This window comes from Argiope bruennichi, chromosome X2 (assembly GCF_947563725.1).
Source record: "Argiope bruennichi chromosome X2, qqArgBrue1.1, whole genome shotgun sequence".
Lineage (NCBI taxonomy): Eukaryota > Metazoa > Arthropoda > Arachnida > Araneae > Araneidae > Argiope > Argiope bruennichi.
Window position 1 is genome coordinate 114898092 of NC_079163.1, and position 23282 is coordinate 114921373.

The window sequence follows — 23282 nt, forward strand, 5'->3', positions numbered from 1 at the left end:
TTTTAATGCATTCCACTGATATTTCTTCTTTTTACATTGTATTTTATATTCTTTCTATGTTTAACCATGTGTTTTTCTTTATACTCTCTCTGCTTCTAATTCTGCTTGTATTTATTGACAGTAAAATTTGTACATGTTTTTGGATATCTTAATTTTGTAAGAGAGAATATTTTTAGTTTTTTGAAAACTCTGTTCACACCAAATTCCTAAACCAAATGAATTATTTGATATTACATATGAGAGATTCATTCATATTTAAGATTCCATGTCATTGATTAAAAAATTTAATGAAGTCTTTATCATTACATACTCTTTCTGTGATTTCCTAATATATATATTTATAGTATCACAATTGGTAGCTGTAAAAACCAAATTCTCAGCTTTCAGTATCAGCAATTGACAGTAAAATAACAGTAATTAAACATATTTTGTTCAATTTCTTTTGTGATTTGATGAATGTTTTTTCCAGTGTTATATGCCATGCATATTTATTTTTTGGTTACAGAATTATTAAATACTTTTGAACACACATAAATTGCTGCCTCTCACATTGTAAGGCATTGGTATGAATAGACTTGTATCAGTGATCATTGGAAAATATATTGTTGAATTAATGTTAATAAACATTTGTTTTAAGTTGTAATTAAACTGTCAGAATGAATGTTCAAATTAAATAAATATACTAATTCATCAGATACAACTACTACACTCTGTTCCATATAATATTCCTTATATCTAAATAATAGATAATTATTTCCCTATAATGGTCATAAACAACTACAGAGCTTTAAAAATTTTATATTTTAATATTTTCTAAAATTGTTACTTTTTATCAGAGAATGCTAAGTGCTTTCTCAATAAATTAAATCTTATAGGTATTCATTTAAAAATAAGATAAAAACGGAGCTGTTATGCATGTGTACTTTTCTTTTGTTAGGATATAATTGCTGATTATAAACAGTTTATTCTGCTGTGCATAGAAATAATGCATCTTACTTATTGAATTCTCAACATTTGAGATGATCCAGAATGGTGCACGATATATATATATATATTCCACTTCAACCTTCAGTAAATTCATTATGTGAAATTATTCTTTTGCTTGATTTGTAAGTTTTCTTCTCCTTTAATAATATGTTTTAAATATTTGTCTGGTAGAGTTTTCTCTGGAATCATCCTTGGAAATAGATTGCTTGAAAAATATTTTAATTTCTGTGTTGTAATCATTGTTAAATATTGTTCTCCATTCCTTCAGAATTCACATACTACACACAAATTATTTTAGTTGCTCTCACTTCAACTGAAATTATTGAATTATTTGAAGTATAGCAAAATAGCTATCTTTAGAAATGTTGTGATGGTTCAAGTTTTCTTTTATTGCACCGACTCTCATTGATCTTTTGTACTTTAGTAAAGGTATGTCTATAAAATGCATATTTTTAAAGTGCAAATTGAAATATCTACCTTTAATGGATTCTCCTTAGAATATTCAAATTTCTGCTGTCTTTATTTGTGTTTCTCTCAGTTTCTTGTGAAATGATCTATATAAAGGTGTTAATGGGGATTACAATCCTACTTTTGTTACTTCCTTCAGTATATTTTTTGATTTTATTTGTGAGTTGTGCATTGTACACCTTATGAAATTCTTTATTCCAGAGAAAAATTTGACCCGAGTAGATCACGGAACCAAATTGATTGTAAAATTCTTGGAATTTGCCTTTTGATAGGTAATTTGACACCTGTAGGGAGTCCTTTGAACTAAGGTCTTCTCATGGTAAACTTTGCTGTTCCATATTGCAAGAAGTTTTGACTTTTTCGAGTTGCAAGGCATATGAATGATTAGTGTGCATTTGAAATGAATGAAACCTGCCTTTTCTCTTTTATTATTACATTTATAAGCTTCATTTAGTGACTCATTATTAATTTTTGGAATGCTTGCTGCAGTATGTAGCTGGAAAACTGCATACCCATCATGGTTTGAATGTGCTTGAAAAGATACTTTCTTTTGCATCACCCAGATTTTTCTATCACTTTGATTAAAGAGATCATAATGCCATATATTTAATATCTGTTGCTGTTTCTTATTATGATTTTAACCTTTAATGGTGATGAATTTTAAAGTTTTATAAAATGTTTCTTTTTCAGAAGGAGATTTTGGATTGGACTCAAGAAATTTCAGATGTATTTTGAATATAGGATGGCGGTAAGTAATAAATTTTTCACAAAATATTAAAAATGTTTCTTGCCTTATATTTTCTGTGGCTTTGTGATTTTTTTAAATCTCATATATTATGAATAAATTTTTGATTATTTAATTATGGTTTTCTGATTTTTTTTGTATTATTATTATGTAATTGGGGATGAGGAGAGAATTAAAAGTAGAAATTTTCTTTGTTGTTAGTTGAGATTTTTTTTTCGCATTTTCTCAAGTATACTTTAAGGAATCCAGTTGTGTTATCTATCAGCAGTAGTTTTACTCATGCTACAGTCAGAGTTGACTATTTGAAATCTTTTTTTTGTAATTGAAACCATTTAATTTACTGAAATTTTTAATGCATTCCACTGATATTTCTTCTTTTTACATTGTATTTTATATTCTTTCTATGTTTAACCATGTGTTTTTCTTTATACTCTCTCTGCTTCTAATTCTGCTTGTATTTATTGACAGTAAAATTTGTACATGTTTTTGGATATCTTAATTTTGTAAGAGAGAATATTTTTAGTTTTTTGAAAACTCTGTTCACACCAAATTCCTAAACCAAATGAATTATTTGATATTACATATGAGAGATTCATTCATATTTAAGATTCCATGTCATTGATTAAAAAATTTAATGAAGTCTTTATCATTACATACTCTTTCTGTGATTTCCTAATATATATATTTATAGTATCACAATTGGTAGCTGTAAAAACCAAATTCTCAGCTTTCAGTATCAGCAATTGACAGTAAAATAACAGTAATTAAACATATTTTGTTCAATTTCTTTTGTGATTTGATGAATGTTTTTTCCAGTGTTATATGCCATGCATATTTATTTTTTGGTTACAGAATTATTAAATACTTTTGAACACACATAAATTGCTGCCTCTCACATTGTAAGGCATTGGTATGAATAGACATGTATCAGTGATCATTGGAAAATATATTGTTGAATTAATGTTAATAAACATTTGTTTTAAGTTGTAATTAAACTGTCAGAATGAATGTTCAAATTAAATAAATATACTAATTCATCAGATACAACTACTACACTCTGTTCCATATAATATTCCTTATATCTAAATAATAGATAATTATTTCCCTATAATGGTCATAAACAACTACAGAGCTTTAAAAATTTTATATTTTAATATTTTCTAAAATTGTTACTTTTTATCAGAGAATGCTAAGTGCTTTCTCAATAAATTAAATCTTATAGGTATTCATTTAAAAATAAGAAAAAAACGGAGCTGTTATGCATGTGTACTTTTCTTTTGTTAGGATATAATTGCTGATTATAAACAGTTTATTCTGCTGTGCATAGAAATAATGCATCTTACTTATTGAATTCTCAACATTTGAGATGATCCAGAATGGTGCACGATATATATATATATATTCCACTTCAACCTTCAGTAAATTCATTATGTGAAATTATTCTTTTGCTTGATTTGTAAGTTTTCTTCTCCTTTAATAATATGTTTTAAATATTTGTGTGGTAGAGTTTTCTCTGGAATCATCCTTGGAAATAGATTGCTTGAAAAATATTTTAATTTCTGTGTTGTAATCATTGTTAAATATTGTTCTCCATTCCTTCAGAATTCACATACTACACACAAATTATTTTAGTTGCTCTCACTTCAACTGAAATTATTGAATTATTTGAAGTATAGCAAAATAGCTATCTTTAGAAATGTTGTGATGGTTCAAGTTTTCTTTTATTGCACCGACTCTCATTGATCTTTTGTACTTTAGTAAAGGTATGTCTATAAAATGCATATTTTTAAAGTGCAAATTGAAATATCTACCTTTAATGGATTCTCCTTAGAATATTCAAATTTCTGCTGTCTTTATTTGTGTTTCTCTCAGTTTCTTGTGAAATGATCTATATAAAGGTGTTAATGGGGATTACAATCCTACTTTTGTTACTTCCTTCAGTATATTTTTTGATTTTATTTGTGAGTTGTGCATTGTACACCTTATGAAATTCTTTATTCCAGAGAAAAATTTGACCCGGATAGATCACGGAACCAAATTGATTGTAAAATTCTTGGAATTTGCCTTTTGATAGGTAATTTGACACCTGTAGGGAGTCCTTTGAACTAAGGTCTTCTCATGGTAAACTTTGCTGTTCCATATTGCAAGAAGTTTTGACTTTTTCGAGTTGCAAGGCATATGAATGATTAGTGTGTATTTGAAATGAATGAAACCTGCCTTTTCTCTTTTATTATTACATTTATAAGCTTCATTTAGTGACTCATTATTAATTTTTGGAATGCTTGCTGCAGTATGTAGCTGGAAAACTGCATACCCATCATGTTTTGAATGTGTTTGAAAAGATACTTTCTTTTGCATCACCCAGATTTTTCTATCACTTTGATTAAAGAGATCATAATGCCATATATTTAATATCTGTTGCTGTTTCTTATTATGATTTTAACCTTTAATGGTGATGAATCTTAAAGTTTTATGAAATGTTTCTTTTTCAGAAGGAGATTTTGGATTGGACTCAAGAAATTTCAGATGTATTTTGAATATAGGATGGCGGTAAGTAATAAATTTTTCACAAAATATTAAAAATGTTTCTTGCCTTATATTTTCTGTGGCTTTGTGATTTTTTTAAATCTCATATATTATGAATAAATTTTTGATTATTTAATTATGGTTTTCTGATTTTTTTTGTATTATTATTATGTAATTGGGGATGAGGAGAGAATTAAAAGTAGAAATTTTCTTTGTTGTTAGTTGAGATTTTTTTTTCGCATTTTCTCAAGTATACTTTAAGGAATCCAGTTGTGTTATCTATCAGCAGTAGTTTTACTCATGCTACAGTCAGAGTTGACTATTTGAAATCTTTTTTTTTTTTGTAATTGAAACCATTTAATTTACTGAAATTTTTAATGCATTCCACTGATATTTCTTCTTTTTACATTGTATTTTATATTCTTTCTATGTTTAACCATGTGTTTTTCTTTATACTCTCTCTGCTTCTAATTCTGCTTGTATTTATTGACAGTAAAATTTGTACATGTTTTTGGATATCTTAATTTTGTAAGAGAGAATATTTTTAGTTTTTTGAAAACTCTGTTCACACCAAATTCCTAAACCAAATGAATTATTTGATATTACATATGAGAGATTCATACATATTTAAGATTCCATGTCATTGATTAAAAAATTTAATGAAGTCTTTATCATTACATACTCTTTCTGTGATTTCCTAATATATATATTTATAGTATCACAATTGATAGCTGTAAAAACCAAATTCTCAGCTTTCAGTATCAGCAATTGACAGTAAAATAACAGTAATTAAACATATTTTGTTCAATTTCTTTTGTGATTTGATGAATGTTTTTTCCAGTGTTATATGCCATGCATATTTATTTTTTGGTTACAGAATTATTAAATACTTTTGAACACACATAAATTGCTGCCTCTCACATTGTAAGGCATTGGTATGAATAGACTTGTATCAGTGATCATTGGAAAATATATTGTTGAATTAATGTTAATAAACATTTGTTTTAAGTTGTAATTAAACTGTCAGAATGAATGTTCAAATTAAATAAATATACTAATTCATCAGATACATCTACTACACTCTGTTCCATATAATATTCCTTATATCTAAATAATAGATAATTATTTCCCTATAATGGTCATAAATAACTACAGAGCTTTAAAAATTTTATATTTTAATATTTTCTAAAATTGTTACTTTTTATCAGAGAATGCTAAGTGCTTTCTCAATAAATTAAATCTTATAGGTATTCATTTAAAAATAAGAAAAAAACGAAGCTGTTATGCATGTGTACTTTTCTTTTGTTAGGATATAATTGCTGATTATAAACAGTTTATTCTGCTGTGCATAGAAATAATGCATCTTACTTATTGAATTCTCAACATTTGAGATGATCCAGAATGGTGCACGATATATATATATATATATATATATATATATATATATATATATATATATATATATATATATTCCGCTTCAACCTTCAGTAAATTCATTATGTGAAATTATTCTTTTGCTTGATTTGTAAGTTTTCTTCTCCTTTAATAATATGTTTTAAATATTTGTGTGGTAGTGTTTTCTCTGGAATCATCCTTGGAAATAGATTGCTTGAAAAATATTTTAATTTCTGTGTTGTAATCATTGTTAAATATTGTTCTCCATTCCTTCAGAATTCACATACTACACACAAATTATTTTAGTTGCTCTCACTTCAACTGAAATTATTGAATTATTTGAAGTATAGCAAAATAGCTATCTTTAGAAATGTTGTGATGGTTCAAGTTTTCTTTTATTGCACCGACTCTCATTGATCTTTTGTACTTTAGTAAAGGTATGTCTATAAAATGCATATTTTTAAAGTGCAAATTGAAATATCTACCTTTAATGGATTCTCCTTAGAATATTCAAATTTCTGCTGTCTTTATTTGTGTTTCTCTCAGTTTCTTGTGAAATGATCTATATAAAGGTGTTAATGGGGATTACAATCCTACTTTTGTTACTTCCTTCAGTATATTTTTTGATTTTATTGGCGAGTTGTGCATTGTACACCTTATGAAATTCTTTATTCCAGAGAAAAATTTGACCCGGATAGATCACGGAACCAAATTGATTGTAAAATTCTTGGAATTTGCCTTTTGATAGGTAATTTGACACCTGTAGGGAGTCCTTTGAACTAAGGTCTTCTCATGGTAAACTTTGCTGTTCCATATTGCAAGAAGTTTTGACTTTTTCGTGTTGCAAGGCATATGAATGATTAGTGTGTATTTGAAATGAATGAAACCTGCCTTTTCTCTTTTATTATTACATTTATAAGCTTCATTTAGTGACTCATTATTAATTTTTGGAATGCTTGCTGCAGTATGTAGCTGGAAAACTGCATACCCATCATGTTTTGAATGTGCTTGAAAAGATACTTTCTTTTGCATCACCCAGATTTTTCTATCACTTTGATTAAATAGATCATAATGCCATATATTTAATATCTGTTGCTGTTTCTTATTATGATTTTAACCTTTAATGGTGATGAATCTTAAAGTTTTATGAAATGTTTCTTTTTCAGAAGGAGATTTTGGATTGGACTCAAGAAATTTCAGATGTATTTTGAATATAGGATGGCGGTAAGTAATAAATTTTTCACAAAATATTAAAAATGTTTCTTGCCTTATATTTTCTGTGGCTTTGTGATTTTTTTAAATCTCATATATTATGAATAAATTTTTGATTATTTAATTATGCTTTTCTGATTTTTTTTGTATTATTATTATGTAATTGGGGATGAGGAGAGAATTAAAAGTAGAAATTTTCTTTGTTGTTAGTTGAGATTTTTTTTTCGCATTTTCTCAAGTATACTTTAAGGAATCCAGTTGTGTTATCTATCAGCAGTAGTTTTACTCATGCTACAGTCAGAGTTGACTATTTGAAATCTTTTTTTTTTTTGTAATTGAAACCATTTAATTTACTGAAATTTTTAATGCATTCCACTGATATTTCTTCTTTTTACATTGTATTTTATATTCTTTCTATGTTTAACCATGTGTTTTTCTTTATACTCTCTCTGCTTCTAATTCTGCTTGTATTTATTGACAGTAAAATTTGTACATGTTTTTGGATATCTTAATTTTGTAAGAGAGAATATTTTTAGTTTTTTGAAAACTCTGTTCACACCAAATTCCTAAACCAAATGAATTATTTGATATTACATATGAGAGATTCATACATATTTAAGATTCCATGTCATTGATTAAAAAATTTAATGAAGTCTTTATCATTACATACTCTTTCTGTGATTTCCTAATATATATATTTATAGTATCACAATTGATAGCTGTAAAAACCAAATTCTCAGCTTTCAGTATCAGCAATTGACAGTAAAATAACAGTAATTAAACATATTTTGTTCAATTTCTTTTGTGATTTGATGAATGTTTTTTCCAGTGTTATATGCCATGCATATTTATTTTTTGGTTACAGAATTATTAAATACTTTTGAACACACATAAATTGCTGCCTCTCACATTGTAAGGCATTGGTATGAATAGACTTGTATCAGTGATCATTGGAAAATATATTGTTGAATTAATGTTAATAAACATTTGTTTTAAGTTGTAATTAAACTGTCAGAATGAATGTTCAAATTAAATAAATATACTAATTCATCAGATACAACTACTACACTCTGTTCCATATAATATTCCTTATATCTAAATAATAGATAATTATTTCCCTATAATGGTCATAAACAACTACAGAGCTTTAAAAATTTTATATTTTAATATTTTCTAAAATTGTTACTTTTTATCAGAGAATGCTAAGTGCTTTCTCAATAAATTAAATCTTATAGGTATTCATTTAAAAATAAGAAAAAAACGAAGCTGTTATGCATGTGTACTTTTCTTTTGTTAGGATATAATTGCTGATTATAAACAGTTTATTCTGCTGTGCATAGAAATAATGCATCTTACTTATTGAATTCTCAACATTTGAGATGATCCAGAATGGTGCACGATATATATATATATATTCCACTTCAACCTTCAGTAAATTCATTATGTGAAATTATTCTTTTGCTTGATTTGTAAGTTTTCTTCTCCTTTAATAATATGTTTTAAATATTTGTGTGGTAGAGTTTTCTCTGGAATCATCCTTGGAAATAGATTGCTTGAAAAATATTTTAATTTCTGTGTTGTAATCATTGTTAAATATTGTTCTCCATTCCTTCAGAATTCACATACTACACACAAATTATTTTAGTTGCTCTCACTTCAACTGAAATTATTGAATTATTTGAAGTATAGCAAAATAGCTATCTTTAGAAATGTTGTGATGGTTCAAGTTTTCTTTTATTGCACCGACTCTCATTGATCTTTTGTACTTTAGTAAAGGTATGTCTATAAAATGCATATTTTTAAAGTGCAAATTGAAATATCTACCTTTAATGGATTCTCCTTAGAATATTCAAATTTCTGCTGTCTTTATTTGTGTTTCTCTCAGTTTCTTGTGAAATGATCTATATAAAGGTGTTAATGGGGATTACAATCCTACTTTTGTTACTTCCTTCAGTATATTTTTTGATTTTATTTGTGAGTTGTGCATTGTACACCTTATGAAATTCTTTATTCCAGAGAAAAATTTGACCCGGATAGATCACGGAACCAAATTGATTGTAAAATTCTTGGAATTTGCCTTTTGATAGGTAATTTGACACCTGTAGGGAGTCCTTTGAACTAAGGTCTTCTCATGGTAAACTTTGCTGTTCCATATTGCAAGAAGTTTTGACTTTTTCGTGTTGCAAGGCATATGAATGATTAGTGTGTATTTGAAATGAATGAAACCTGCCTTTTCTCTTTTATTATTACATTTATAAGCTTCATTTAGTGACTCATTATTAATTTTTGGAATGCTTGCTGCAGTATGTAGCTGGAAAACTGCATACCCATCATGTTTTGAATGTGCTTGAAAAGATACTTTCTTTTGCATCACCCAGATTTTTCTATCACTTTGATTAAATAGATCATAATGCCATATATTTAATATCTGTTGCTGTTTCTTATTATGATTTTAACCTTTAATGGTGATGAATCTTAAAGTTTTATGAAATGTTTCTTTTTCAGAAGGAGATTTTGGATTGGACTCAAGAAATTTCAGATGTATTTTGAATATAGGATGGCGGTAAGTAATAAATTTTTCACAAAATATTAAAAATGTTTCTTGCCTTATATTTTCTGTGGCTTTGTGATTTTTTTAAATCTCATATATTATGAATAAATTTTTGATTATTTAATTATGCTTTTCTGATTTTTTTTGTATTATTATTATGTAATTGGGTGTTACGTCATAGCATGCAAGAGCGCCACCTACAACAAATGTGATCTTGTTCATTCGAATGCTGTAACCCGTTGAAAGCGGTTGCACAAAATAAAGCCTGAATAACTACATAACGTCATCCGTATTTTCTTCTAATACATCCATTTTTAATCGACGATAACATTGGTCAAAAGCGAGCCGGAGCAAATACCATGGATAAAAAAGTTGAAAAAAGCGATGACCAAGAAGCGGTTTCAGAAAAGAAACTAAATAAACTGAAAGGCTCGATAAAAACTACTTTGAAAAGAATCGAAAGTTTTAATGCCGAAAAGTCAGCTTCCAAGGACATTAACGCAATGGAATTAGAAGTGAAATTAAGGAAACTTGGACAATTGCAAGCACAATTGGACAAGATATCCGAACAATATTGCGGTATTGAAACGTCGGAAGATATAGAAACCATCCTAGAAGATATTGATCAAATAAATATACGGATTGAAGAAACAGAGGTAGGTCTGAAATTGCTATTAAATTCAATTAAAGATGAATTTAAAATTAACCCTGTTTCAAAGGATAATGCAGTAACTAAAATCCGACTACCGGAAATTCCATTACCAGAATTTTCTGGAAAAATAGCTGATTTTGCAAATTTTAAAAATTTATTTGTTAATTTAATTAGCAACAATGAGCAATTAAATGATTCTCAAAAGCTGTATTATCTCCGTGCATGCTTAAGAGGAGAAGCTAAATTATTAGAATCGTCTAGTGATAACTTTCAATCACTCTTTAAAGCATTATCAGATCGTTATGAAAATCAACGTCAATTGATAGAATCTCATATATTAGAAATAATAAATTTTGAGAAAATTCGTAGCGAATCTGCTAAAGAACTGTGTGCCTTAATAGACTGCGTTAATAAAAACATCAGAGCGTTAAAGGTTCTTACATTCGAACAAAATAAGCTATCTGATTTAATGCTTGTAAACATCATTCTACAGAAAGTAGATAAAGAGACAAGGAAGCAATTCGAGCTTTCTCTAAATACGGCAGAAATTCCTACATTTGAAAATTTGATGAAATTTCTAGAAAAGCGAAGTTCTTTGTTAGAAAGTATTAACCGTATTCCAAGTAAATACGAACGTCCACAAAATACGAGCATATTTAAAAGAGCGAAAACACTTATAGTTAATAATAAAAATTCCAATGCTAAAGCTTGTATTTTATGCAAAAACTATCACGCACTATTTAGATGCGTTACCTTTCAAAGTATGTCTATCGATGACAGAAAGAACTTTGTTAGGAATAACAAATTATGCATCAACTGTCTTAAACCTCACCCGGGGATCTGCAAATCAAAATATTCTTGCAACATTCCAAGTTGCGGTAAAAGGCATAACTCGCTCATACATGATGAGTCAGCTGAAAATCGCGCTACCACTTCAGATTCAAGGGCACGGGCGAGCGAAAGCCAAACAGATGCAGAAACGAAACCGAAACTAAACGTACTAACCGAAGTATCTGCTTTGACGTTGAATCCGATAGAAGGGAATAAATCAGTTATATTAAACACTCTTCTTATTTATGTGAAAACTGCAGATGGTCGGAGAGTTCAATTAAGAGGGCTCTTAGACAATGCTTCGACTTTATGTATTCTTCGAGAAGATGTAGCTAGAAAATTGGGAATCAAACTAAAATCAATAAAACAAGGTATAACTGGTATAAATGGAATTACGCAGTTTATTAAACACGCTGCTAACATTGAAGTATCAAATCGAGATTATTCATTTTCACACATGGTGAAATGTTCTATTCTTCCTAAAATAACCGATGAGATTCCTGTATCGAAATTAAATATATCTGCATTAAATATTCCCTGTTCAATTGAACTAGCTGATTTCAATTTCCACACACCAGGTCAAATTGATATACTATTAGGAAGTGAGCTATTTTTTGAGATTTTAAAACCTGAGCAACTTCGTCTGCAAAATGGAGATGTAATATTACAAAATACTAAGTTTGGTTATTTAGTTACAGGCATTCTTCCCCAGTTACCTCAAAAAGCCAATTGTTATCTCGTAAGTGAACCAAATTTAGATGAGGCAGTTAAACAATTTTTTGAATTGGAATCATTGCCGGGTAATGTTAAAGAAATAACAAAGAGTGAAGAAGAAATTTATTGTGAGGAGCATTTTGTTAAAACCTATAAAAGAGATAAAACGGGAAGATTTATAGTTCAGTTACCCATAAAGGAAAATGCCGAATCATTACTAGGAAATTCCAAAGAAAATGCAATCAAGCGCCTAAATGGTATCTGGAATAAATTAAACAAAAATAATACTATGGAAATCTTATATAAGGAATTTATGCGAGAATATGAGAGTTTAGAACACATGGAGGAGATTAAAATTGAAGCTGATAGCAATGTGAACTATTACATTCCCCACCATGCGATATATAAACCTGAGAAAACGTCAACTCCCTTAAGAGTGGTTTTTGATGCAAGTGCAAAAACAACAAGTGGATATTCTCTGAATTCCATTTTACTAAATGGAGGTATTATTCAGCAAGATCTTTTTTCCATAGTAAGTAGATTCAGAAAGCACAGATATGCATTTAGTGCAGATGTTAAAAAAATGTACAGACAAATACTGATCGATCCCACTCAAAGAGACTTACAGCGTATTGTCTGGAAATCAAGTGCTGATGGTCCAGTGAAGATTTACAAACTGTCTACAGTAACCTATGGAACAGTTTCTGCGCCATTTTTGGCTACCAGGACTTTAAGAGCTTTAGCAGATGAGGAAAAAAAGGACTTTCCTAAGGCTGCAGATGTGATTTGTTCTGATTTCTACATGGATGACATTCTGTCAGGTGATGCAACGCTAGAAGATACTAAAAATCTTCAAACCCAGATTTCTGAACTCCTCGGAAGAGCTGGATTTGAGCTTCACAAATGGGTCGCTAATAACTCTAATTTACTACAAAACCTGTCTACCACATCCTATTCATTTTCGAAAGAACAAAGTGTTAGTTCTGTAAAAACATTAGGTATGTTTTGGGATCCAAAAGAAGATTGCTTTACATATAAGGTAAAGATCAAGCCTAAGGACTCTTTTTCAAAAAGGGAAGTGCTGTCAGAAATAGCGAGTCTTTATGATCCACTTGGACTTTTAGGCCCTCTCATTACAAAGGCAAAAATATTTATCCAAGGACTTTGGAAGATAAAATTGGACTGGAATGAAAAATTACCATCTGATGCAATGACAGAATGGAAAAGGTTCTACATAAAACTCTCGGAAGTAAACAACTTCAGAATTCAAAGGTTTATTCTACTTCCTGATGCAATTCGCATTGAGATTCATGGATTTTCTGACGCATCAGAACGTGCCTATGCTGCTGTTGTCTATTTAAAGTGCTTCACCCAATCTGGACAGTTTAAAACTAGTCTAGTATGCAGCAAATCCAGAGTGGCTCCATTCAAGTCACTTACCATTCCCCGACTTGAACTGTGTGCTGCGTTGCTGTTATCTAGATTAGTGAAAAAGATAGTTCCAATTCTGCAATTACCCATTGATGTTATCTCATTGTGGACAGACTCTACTATTGTTTTGGCGTGGATCGAGACTGAGCCCTATAAGCTAAAAACATTCGTCAGCAATAGGGTTGCGGAGATCCAAACGCTCACATCAGATTGTCATTGGAAGCATGTAAGTAGCAAAAACAATCCTGCTGACATTATTTCTAAAGGATGCAGTGCAGATGAACTCATAAGAAATAAAATGTGGTTTGCTGGTCCAGATGAACTTACTGATGAACCAGTAGACAATCAATCCATGCAGGATTTTGCCTTTGCTGATGAACTAAAATGTGTTGTGACTCTAAACATTAATGACTCTAATTCAAATTTTTATGATGAACTCTTTAATCATACAAATAATTTCATAAAACTAATTAGAATAGTTAGCTTTATTTTCAGGTTTATTAACAACACTAAAGCTAAGGAGTCTCGTAATAAGATAAGTAAATATTTAACTACTGAGGAGCTGCAAAAAAGTACTGAATATTTAGCTAGTGTAGCTCAGTTGAGTGAATTTAAATCAGAAATAGATGCACTAAATAAAGGTAAAAATATTTCTAAAACAAGTAAGTTAAGATCTTTAGATCCATTCCTAGATGAAAAGGCATTACTTAGAGTTGGCGGTAGACTTAAAAATTCTGACTTGCCATTTGAATCTAAACATCAAATAATTTTACCCAGTAAACATACATTCACTAAGTTACTTTTTGAGCATGTACATAAAAAATGTCTACATATTGGTGCACAAGGTTTGTTACATCAAATTAGACTACAATACTGGCCCTTAAATGGTAAAGGTATTGCAAGAAAAATTGTCCATGATTGTATTAGATGTTTTAGGCAAAGGCCTAGGGTGTTAGACCAGTTAATGGGAAATTTACCTTCAGAAAGAGTAACTCCTAGTTCTCCATTTTTAAATTCTGGTGTAGATTTTTGTGGTCCTTTTCAAATAAAGTTTAAAAACCAAAGAAAGGGAATATATTCAAAGGTTTATGTAGCGATTTTTGTATGTTTGTCAACTAAAGCTATTCACCTAGAAACGGTAACAGATTTGACGACTGAAGCTTTCATTGCATCTTTAAAGAGACTCTGCGCCCGTAGAGGCCGCATTGCAACATTGATGTCGGATAATGCATCTAATTTCAAGGGTGCAGCTTCAGAATTAAATCGCTTAAAAAAACTAGTTTGTCAGGCTAATGAGACTTTAGCCAATTACCTATCCGCAGAATCAATCCAATGGAAATTTATTCCCCCTTCTTCTCCCAATTTCGGAGGTTTATGGGAAGCAGGAGTAAAATCATTTAAACACCATCTTTATAGAACTTTAGCTAACAGTAAAACAACTATTGAAGAATTTGAAACAATAGTAATTCAGATTGAAGGTATACTTAACTCACGTCCCTTAATTCCATTATCAGATAATATTAATGAATATGAAGTTTTAACTCCTGGACACTTTATCATTGGACGCCCAATAACTTCAATACCTGAACCGGAAATTGTAGACATTTCTGACAATAGGTTGTCGCGCTGGCAATATACTACCAAATGTGTTCAAACAATTTGGAAACGCTGGAAAATTGACTATTTGAACCACTTACAGCAAAGAAATAAGTGGCAATTCAAAAAAAATAATGTTAAGGTCGGATGTTTAGTATTGTTAAAGGAAAATGATTTGCCTCCTTGCAAATGGGCAATGGGTAGAATTTTAGAGATAATTTATGGAAATGAAGGCAGAGTAAGAGTTGTTAAATTAAAAACTAACACAGGTATTTTTACACGCCCTATTTCAAAAATTTGTCTCTTACCAATAAGGGATAACTTTGAAAATTAAGATAGTTGTATATATTGTATGTACATAATAATTGTATTTATATCATGTTTAATATATAAGTTAAATTAATATAAATTTAATATATATTTTGCAATTTTGATGTTCACTTGTAAATATTTCATCTGAATAGTTTATTTATTTGGTTTTAGAAAATGTAAGCTAATTGTATAATTAAAAGTGTTTTGAAATCTTGCATATTTCAACGCCGGGCGGAATGTTACGTCATAGCATGCAAGAGCGCCACCTACAACAAATGTGATCTTGTTCATTCGAATGCTGTAACCCGTTGAAAGCGGTTGCACAAAATAAAGCCTGAATAACTACATAACGTCATCCGTATTTTCTTCTAATACATCCATTTTTAATCGACGATAACATTGGGGATGAGGAGAGAATTAAAAGTAGAAATTTTCTTTGTTGTTAGTTGAGATTTTTTTTTCGCATTTTCTCAAGTATACTTTAAGGAATCCAGTTGTGTTATCTATCAGCAGTAGTTTTACTCATGCTACAGTCAGAGTTGACTTTTTGAAATCTTTTTTTTTTGTAATTGAAACCATTTAATTTACTGAAATTTTTAATGCATTCCACTGATATTTCTTCTTTTTACATTGTATTTTATATTCTTTCTATGTTTAACCATGTGTTTTTCTTTATACTCTCTCTGCTTCTAATTCTGCTTGTATTTATTGACAGTAAAATTTGTACATGTTTTTGGATATCTTAATTTTGTAAGAGAGAATATTTTTAGTTTTTTGAAAACTCTGTTCACACCAAATTCCTAAACCAAATGAATTATTTGATATTACATATGAGAGATTCATACATATTTAAGATTCCATGTCATTGATTAAAAAATTTAATGAAGTCTTTATCATTACATACTCTTTCTGTGATTTCCTAATATATATATTTATAGTATCACAATTGGTAGCTGTAAAAACCAAATTCTCAGCTTTCAGTATCAGCAATTGACAGTAAAATAACAGTAATTAAACATATTTTGTTCAATTTCTTTTGTGATTTGATGAATGTTTTTTCCAGTGTTATATGCCATGCATATTTATTTTTTGGTTACAGAATTATTAAATACTTTTGAACACACATAAATTGCTGCCTCTCACATTGTAAGGCATTGGTATGAATAGACTTGTATCAGTGATCATTGGAAAATATATTGTTGAATTAATGTTAATAAACATTTGTTTTAAGTTGTAATTAAACTGTCAGAATGAATGTTCAAATTAAGTAAATATACTAATTCATCAGATACAACTACTACACTCTGTTCCATATAATATTCCTTATATCTAAATAATAGATAATTATTTCCCTATAATGGTCATAAACAACTACAGAGCTTTAAAAATTTTATATTTTAATATTTTCTAAAATTGTTACTTTTTATCAGAGAATGCTAAGTGCTTTCTCAATAAATTAAATCTTATAGGTATTCATTTAAAAATAAGAAAAAAACGAAGCTGTTATGCATGTGTACTTTTCTTTTGTTAGGATATAATTGCTGATTATAAACAGTTTATTCTGCTGTGCATAGAAATAATGCATCTTACTTATTGAATTCTCAACATTTGAGATGATTCAGAATGGTGCACGATATATATATATATATATATATATATATATATATATATATATATATATATATATATATATATATATATATATATATATATATATATATATTCCACTTCAACCTTCAGTAATTCATTATGTGAAATTATTCTTTTGCTTGATTTGTAAGTTTTCTTCTCCTTTAATAATATGTTTTAAATATTTGTGTGGTAGAGTTTTCTCTGGAATCATCCTTGGAAATAGATTGCTTGAAAAATATTTTAATTTCTTTGTTGTAATCATTGTTAAATATTGTTCTCCATTCCTTCAGAATTCACATACTACACACAAATTATTTTAGTTGCTCTCACTTCAACTGAAATTATTGAATTATTTGAAGTATAGCAAAATAGCTATCTTTAGAAATGTTGTGATGGTTCAAGTTTTCTTTTATTGCACCGACTCTCATTGATCTTTTGTACTTTAGTAAAGGTATGTCTATAAAATGCATATTTTTAAAGTGCAAATTGAAATATCTACCTTTAATGGATTCTCCTTAGAATATTCAAATTTCTGCTGTCTTTATTTGTGTTTCTCTCAGTTTCTTGTGAAATGATCTATATAAAGGTGTTAATGGGGATTACAATCCTACTTTTGTTACTTCCTTCAGTATATTTTTTGATTTTATTTGTGAGTTGTGCATTGTACACCTTATGAAATTCTTTATTCCAGAGAAAAATTTGACCCGGATAGATCACGGAACCAAATTGATTGTAAAATTCTTGGAATTTGCCTTTTGATAGGTAATTTGACACCTGTAGAGAGTCCTTTGAACTAAGGTCTTCTCATGGTAAACTTTGCTGTTCCATATTGCAAGAAGTTTTGACTTTTTCGAGTTGCAAGGCATATGAATGATTAGTGTGTATTTGAAATGAATGAAACCTGCCTTTTCTCTTTTATTATTACATTTATAAGCTTCATTTAGTGACTCATTATTAATTTTTGGAATGCTTGCTGCAGTATGTAGCTGGAAAACTGCATACCCATCATGTTTTGAATGTGCTTGAAAAGATACTTTCTTTTGCATCACCCAGATTTTTCTATCACTTTGATTAAAGAGATCATAATGCCATATATTTAATATCTGTTGCTGTTTCTTATTATGATTTTAACCTTTAATGGTGATGAATCTTAAAGTTTTATAAAATGTTTCTTTTTCAGAAGGAGATTTTGGATTGGACTCAAGAAATTTCAGATGTATTTTGAATATAGGATGGCGGTAAGTAATAAATTTTTCACAAAATATTAAAAATGTTTCTTGCCTTATATTTTCTGTGGCTTTGTGATTTTTTTAAATCTCATATATTATGAATAAATTTTTGATTTTTTAATTATGGTTTTCTGATTTTTTTTGTATTATTATTATGTAATTGGGGATGAGGAGAGAATTAAAAGTAGAAATTTTCTTTGTTGTTAGTTGAGATTTTTTTTTCGCATTTTCTCAAGTATACTTTAAGGAATCCAGTTGTGTTATCTATCAGCAGTAGTTTTACTCATGCTACAGTCAGAGTTGACTATTTGAAATCTTTTTTTTTTTTTGTAATTGAAACCATTTAATTTACTGAAATTTTTAATGCATTCCACTGATATTTCTTCTTTTTACATTGTATTTTATATTCTTTCTATGTTTAACCATGTGTTTTTCTTTATACTCTCTCTGCTTCTAATTCTGCTTGTATTTATTGACAGTAAAATTTGTACATGTTTTTGGATATCTTAATTTTGTAAGAGAGAATATTTTTAGTTTTTTGAAAACTCTGTTCACACCAAATTCCTAAACCAAATGAATTATTTGATATTACATATGAGAGATTCATACATATTTAAGATTCCATGTCATTGATTAAAAAATTTAATGAAGTCTTTATCATTACATACTCTTTCTGTGATTTCCTAATATATATATTTATAGTATCACAATTGGTAGCTGTAAAAACCAAATTCTCAGCTTTCAGTATCAGCAATTGACAGTAAAATAACAGTAATTAAACATATTTTGTTCAATTTCTTTTGTGATTTGATGATTGTTTTTTCCAGTGTTATATGCCATGCATATTTATTTTTTGGTTACAGAATTATTAAATACTTTTGAACACACATAAATTGCTGCCTCTCACATTGTAAGGCATTGGTATGAATAGACTTGTATCAGTGATCATTGGAAAATATATTGTTGAATTAATGTTAATAAACATTTGTTTTAAGTTGTAATTAAACTGTCAGAATGAATGTTCAAATTAAATAAATATACTAATTCATCAGATATAACTACTACACTCTGTTCCATATAATATTCCTTATATCTAAATAATAGATAATTATTTCCCTATAATGGTCATAAACAACTACAGAGCTTTAAAAATTTTATATTTTAATATTTTCTAAAATTGTTACTTTTTATCAGAGAATGCTAAGTGCTTTCTCAATAAATTAAATCTTATAGGTATTCATTTAAAAATAAGAAAAAAACGAAGCTGTTATGCATGTGTACTTTTCTTTTGTTAGGATATAATTGCTGATTATAAACAGTTTATTCTGCTGTGCATAGAAATAATGCATCTTACTTATTGAATTCTCAACATTTGAGATGATCCAGAATGGTGCACGATATATATATATATATATATATATATATATATATATATTCCACTTCAACCTTCAGTAAATTCATTATGTGAAATTATTCTTTTGCTTGATTTGTAAGTTTTCTTCTCCTTTAATAATATGTTTTAAATATTTGTGTGGTAGAGTTTTCTCTGGAATCATCCTTGGAAATAGATTGCTTGAAAAATATTTTAATTTCTGTGTTGTAATAATTGTTAAATATTGTTTTCCATTCCTTCAGAATGCACATACTACACACAAATTATTTTAGTTGCTCTCACTTCAACTGAAATTATTGAATTATTTGAAGTATAGCAAAATAGCTATCTTTAGAAATGTTGTGATGGTTCAAGTTTTCTTTTATTGCACCGACTCTCATTGATCTTTTGTACTTTAGTAAAGGTATGTCTATAAAATGCATATTTTTAAAGTGCAAATTGAAATATCTACCTTTAATGGATTCTCCTTAGAATATTCAAATTTCTGCTGTCTTTATTTGTGTTTCTCTCAGTTTCTTGTGAAATGATCTATATAAAGGTGTTAATGGGGATTACAATCCTACTTTTGTTACTTCCTTCAGTATATTTTTTGATTTAATTTGTGAGTTGTGCATTGTACACCTTATGAAATTCTTTATTCCAGAGAAAAATTTGACCCGGATAGATCACGGAACCAAATTGATTGTAAAATTCTTGGAATTTGCCTTTTGATAGGTAATTTGACACCTGTAGGGAGTCCTTTGAACTAAGGTCTTCTCATGGTAAACTTTGCTGTTCCATATTGCAAGAAGTTTTGACTTTTTCGAGTTGCAAGGCATATGAATGATTAGTGTGTATTTGAAATGAATGAAACCTGCCTTTTCTCTTTTATTATTACATTTATAAGCTTCATTTAGTGACTCATTATTAATGTTTGGAATGCTTGCTGCAGTATGTAGCTGGAAAACTGCATACCCATCATGTTTTGAATGTGCTTGAAAAGATACTTTCTTTTGCATCACCCAGATTTTTCTATCACTTTGATTAAAGAGATCATAATGCCATATATTTAATATCTGTTGCTGTTTCTGATTATGATTTTAACCTTTAATGGTGATGAATTTTAAAGTTTTATAAAATGTTTCTTTTTCAGAAGGAGATTTTGGATTGGACTCAAGAAATTTCAGATGTATTTTGAATATAGGATGGCGGTAAGTAATAAATTTTTCACAAAATATTAAAAATGTTTCTTGCCTTATATTTTCTGTGGCTTTGTGATTTTTTTAAATCTCATATATTATGAATAAATTTTTGATTATTTAATTATGGTTTTCTGATTTTTTTTGTATTATTATTATGTAATTGGGGATGAGGAGAGAATTAAAAGTAGAAATTTTCTTTGTTGTTAGTTGAGATTTTTTTTTCGCATTTTCTCAAGTATACTTTAAGGAATCCAGTTGTGTTATCTATCAGCAGTAGTTTTACTCATGCTACAGTCAGAGTTGACTATTTGAAATCTTTTTTTTTTGTAATTGAAACCATTTAATTTACTGAAATTTTTAATGCATTCCACTGATATTTCTTCTTTTTACATTGTATTTTATATTCTTTCTATGTTTAACCATGTGTTTTTCTTTATACTCTCTCTGCTTCTAATTCTGCTTGTATTTATTGACAGTAAAATTTGTACATGTTTTTGGATATCTTAATTTTGTAAGAGAGAATATTTTTAGTTTTTTGAAAACTCTGTTCACACCAAATTCCTAAACCAAATGAATTATTTGATATTACATATGAGAGATTCATACATATTTAAGATTCCATGTCATTGATTAAAAAATTTAATGAAGTCTTTATCATTACATACTCTTTCTGTGATTTCCTAATATATATATTTATAGTATCACAATTGGTAGCTGTAAAAACCAAATTCTCAGCTTTCAGTATCAGCAATTGACAGTAAAATAACAGTAATTAAACATATTTTGTTCAATTTCTTTTGTGATTTGATGATTGTTTTTTCCAGTGTTATATGCCATGCATATTTATTTTTTGGTTACAGAATTATTAAATACTTTTGAACACACATAAATTGCTGCCTCTCACATTGTAAGGCATTGGTATGAATAGACTTGTATCAGTGATCATTGGAAAATATATTGTTGAATTAATGTTAATAAACATTTGTTTTAAGTTGTAATTAAACTGTCAGAATGAATGTTCAAATTAAATAAATATACTAATTCATCAGATATAACTACTACACTCTGTTCCATATAATATTCCTTATATCTAAATAATAGATAATTATTTCCCTATAATGGTCATAAACAACTACAGAGCTTTAAAAATTTTATATTTTAATATTTTCTAAAATTGTTACTTTTTATCAGAGAATGCTAAGTGCTTTCTCAATAAATTAAATCTTATAGGTATTCATTTAAAAATAAGAAAAAAACGAAGCTGTTATGCATGTGTACTTTTCTTTTGTTAGGATATAATTGCTGATTATAAACAGTTTATTCTGCTGTGCATAGAAATAATGCATCTTACTTATTGAATTCTCAACATTTGAGATGATCCAGAATGGTGCACGATATATATATATATATATATATATATATATATATATATATATATATATATTCCACTTCAACCTTCAGTAAATTCATTATGTGAAATTATTCTTTTGCTTGATTTGTAAGTTTTCTTCTCCTTTAATAATATGTTTTAAATATTTGTGTGGTAGAGTTTTCTCTGGAATCATCCTTGGAAATAGATTGCTTGAAAAATATTTTAATTTTTGTGTTGTAATCATTGTTAAATATTGTTCTCCATTCCTTCAGAATTCACATACTACACACAAATTATTTTAGTTGCTCTCACTTCAACTGAAATTATTGAATTATTGGAAGTATAGCAAAATAGCTATCTTTAGAAATGTTGTGATGGTTCAAGTTTTCTTTTATTGCACCGACTCTCATTGATCTTTTGTACTTTAGTAAAGGTATGTCTATAAAATGCATATTTTTAAAGTGCAAATTGAAATATCTACCTTTAATGGATTCTCCTTAGAATATTCAAATTTCTGCTGTCTTTATTTGTGTTTCTCTCAGTTTCTTGTGAAATGATCTATATAAAGGTGTTAATGGGGATTACAATCCTACTTTTGTTACTTCCTTCAGTATATTTTTTGATTTTATTTGTGAGTTGTGCATTGTACACCTTATGAAATTCTTTATTCCAGAGAAAAATTTGACCCGGATAGATCACGGAACCAAATTGATTGTAAAATTCTTGGAATTTGCCTTTTGATAGGTAATTTGACACCTGTAGGGAGTCCTTTGAACTAAGGTCTTCTCATGGTAAACTTTGCTGTTCCATATTGCAAGAAGTTTTGACTTTTTCGAGTTGCAAGGCATATGAATGATTAGTGTGTATTTGAAATGAATGAAACCTGCCTTTTCTCTTTTATTATTACATTTATAAGCTTCATTTAGTGACTCATTATTAATTTTTGGAATGCTTGCTGCAGTATGTAGCTGGAAAACTGCATACCCATCATGTTTTGAATGTGCTTGAAAAGATACTTTCTTTTGCATCACCCAGATTTTTCTATCACTTTGATT